Consider the following 3782-nt stretch of genomic DNA (forward strand, 5'->3'; position numbering starts at 1 on the left):
TGTATGATCAAAACATGTTTTTGGACCGTTTTTATGATTTTCACATGGTTAGGATTGATTTTTAGCAATTAAACTATGTTTATTTGATATTAAACATGATTAACAAGTTATAAAAGATGATTAAAATAGAGTTTTACCTAGGGTTTTTGATGTTATGATGAAGAACAGCTAGAAATGTCCAGAAAATATGAGTTTGGTTATATGAAAATATCTAGTACCATTTATATAATAAAAAGAATACAAATTAATATAAAAAAAAGTTTTTTTTTTCAACTTTGGCGGGCTGGGCTTGTTGGGCCCCCTTTTGGGCCCATTTGGCCCTCTTTTCTCTATTTACATGCTCGAACATGAAATTCCGAGTCCCAATTTATTTCGGGTTCGGTTTTTGGCGCTAAAAATATATCGGGTACGACAAATAGTGCGAAAACGAGTGTTTTTCGGCTATTTTTGTGTAAATTTATAAAAACATAGTATTTGCTTGTAAAAATCGAAAATATTTTCACGGATCACTTAGAACATCCCTAACAAGTGTTTGGTAGATCTTTTTTGGCTTAACGGATGATACAATTCTTGTGTGGGACTATCTTTCGCGTTTAAATCCATAGCGGGTAGTTAAACGAGCATGTTTTCGTTTAACTGGTTTGTTATCGAACTAAGGCCATAATACTATTATGTTGGCTTATATTCAACATATATCACTTATAGATGCCCACCAATATATCTGGGTCATAACCAGACCCGTTCGGTTATTCATTCGTTCGTTACGTAATAAGCGGTTAAACGCTTATTCGATTTGTAAATGCTGAGGTGTATCTGGTTTTGTCACGAATGTCACACAAATGGACTCTTAACTTAACGAATCAGGCTAGTCTTTAACGAATGGATCTCATTCGCTAAACATGCTTAGCTAATAAGCCATTATACATTAAATATAAAGACTAAATTACCCCTAGCCTATTCGAACATCTACGAACACCAAATCCGTGTGCTAACAGCTGGGTTAGAAAATTTCTACGGAAGACTTGAATCTTCTCAGCCTCCTCATAAGATGGCTAAGGATGGAACTTGAGCAATCTTGGACCTTCGAGCATGGAGTTTACTAACTCGAGCATGATATCTTACGCTTGTAAGATTATCTTCTGGAATTCTTCTAAGTTTTGAAAGCTTCAAGCAAGCTACTCTTCGTCAAGCAAGGATATTCTTCATCAAGCATAATTTGTTATCCGAGCAAACACTTGATCTATCCAGCTAAAACCAAGGTGTACGAGCACTTTGGTGGGTCGAGCATGGATAGAATAAAGGATGATGAAACATGATTGCATGTTGATTGCTTAGGCATCAGGATTCGAGCTTTAGATGTTAAGTATTTCGAGCAAAGTTGTGTGCTAGACACTTAAGACTCTGAGTTCGAGCTTAAGAAATTGAAGGATAAATATGATTTAAGTATTTCGAGCAAGGTTGTGTGCTAGATACTTAAGGTTATGAGTTCGAGCTTAAGAAATTGAAGGATAAACTTGATTTAAGTAGTTCGAGCAAAATTGTGCACTAGACTAGGCTAAATTGTTCGAGCAAAAACATGAAGGATAGAATATGTTAAGTCTTTCGAGCATTAAGCAATGAGTGTGTTTTGAGTATACATGACCAAATGAATATTGTTAGGTACCTTTGAGCACACTACATGTCACGAGCACGCAAGTATGCTCATTAAATATGGACACCGTCGAGTATGACCTATACTCGAGCAGATGTAATGAGCAATTTTTAAACTCACATTTGGCTTAAGGTATCGAGCATAAGTATATTCGAGCAACCTGTCTCGAGTATACTGGTTCTCGAGCATCTTAAACATAAGTACATCGAGCATAAATGGTGATATCTTCGAGTCCAGTGGGAGACAGCTGTTCTTTTGGCTGTATGCTCGAGCAAGGGAGGTACATTTAATTTGAATTAAATGACAACTGTTTGCTCTAGACGACAAATCAGAACTGTACTGACCAAACGTTAGGTATAAAAGGGGGCCTTATTAACTTTTTCAACCATTTCATTTCCCTCTCTCGACCTAATTGCCAAAAGCTCTTGCTCATGCATCCCCAGCTTACTCAGACTTACTATTAGTGCTCGATACTACTTCGAACATAGCCATTCGCTCTGTTTCGACTTTGGTAAGATATCGATACTCGATTGTCGTATCTTCAATTTCGGAATTAGGGTTTCTGATTGATTTTCTTACTAATCGTTTACTTGTTTGTGAAGGTACGTATACGACTACGGAACATGTTATTGAAGACGACTTCTTGTTGACTAACCAATCGCTATTAGTTCTGCTATTATGTTTACTGATTGTTTTCTTATTTTGCAGAACTGATGGCCATGAATTTCGAGAAGAGGCACAATATGTGTGCCCAGTTGGAGGTTAATTACGATAACAGGGAGTTGGAGTTAATGATAAACTTCCTTAATAACTCCAACTTGAGGGTAGCTTTGATCGAGAGCCCAACAATTTACAGGAATCACATTACAGACTTTTGGAACTCTGCCACCTATGTTGATGATATAAATGGGAAAAGAATTGAAGCCTCGGTCTTAAATCATGACATTGAAATCACTGAAGCATCAATCAGAGGGGCATTGCATTTAAATGACGATCATGAGGAAATGCAATTGTATTCTGTCCCAAGATGATTGAGGATCTTTCAAGAAACTATGGGATATCAAGGGGATGTTAAAGAAGGACAATTTCAGAAAGGAAGCTTGGACATTATGTCATCCAGTCCCTGTCTCTAAGGAGAGGGACTTGGACTTTATTGAGCAGAGAACTTGCTACTATGACAGACGCTATTCTATATCAACAACCATTCAATGTTTCAAGACTTATATTCAATGGTTTGGTGTCCAATGCTGCAAAGGGGGTGAATCAAAAATTTATGATGTATCCAAGATTTTTGCAGATACACATCAATAGGTCTTTGCAGAACCTATAGTTGACAGGAGAAGTATTAAGGGTGCAAGATCCGAACATATGTCAATGGATGAAAGATGCAAGGAGCAATTTTAATGATAATACTGATTGGGATGTTCTCATTGGTTACTGGTTCCTGCATTGGGTGCTATTGATGTACCTCACACCCTAGGACATAGTGAGGAAGATGATGATGAGGGTGAAGATGATGAGAATGGAGGCAATGATGGTCCGAATGATGATGACAATCCAGATGATGGAGGTGATGGTGCTGGTAATGAGCCTGTTGATGAACCCATTTCTCATGAAGCCGAACATGTAGAGAATATGGGTCAGAATGCTTAAATGAATGAATCTGTTGGTGATCCTGTTGGGAATGAGATAGTTGCATTTACAGGTGCTGGATCTGATGTTTACATGGAGGATCAAGAGGGTAATACAGGACCAGAGATTGAAGTTTCTAAACCGGTTGATGAACATGTTGAGGGTCCTAGTAACATGGCAACTAAGCATATAGATGATGATGATTTTATAACCAATGTGGTATCAAATGTCACTGAAACCATTCAGAAAATCACTCCACCAGATTTACCAAACCCTGCAGAAGACAATGATGATAATGTCTCTTTTGAGTCTGAGTTTGCTCATGACAACATTCCTTCATCACCTGCCATAACATAACCACTCACTTCAGAGCCTGAACAAATTCAAGAGACACACATTCCTTCCCCACCTACATCTCCTATCAACGAACCAATCATCTCATCCCCACCCTTGTCAACACCAATCTCACCTCTTAAAGAAAGTGTTCCTACTGAAACCA

The sequence above is a fragment of the Bidens hawaiensis genome, unplaced genomic scaffold (genome assembly GCF_021521415.1).
Source record: "Bidens hawaiensis isolate Kalapana, Puna unplaced genomic scaffold, B.hawaiensis_p1.1 tig00002186_1, whole genome shotgun sequence".
Lineage (NCBI taxonomy): Eukaryota > Viridiplantae > Streptophyta > Magnoliopsida > Asterales > Asteraceae > Bidens > Bidens hawaiensis.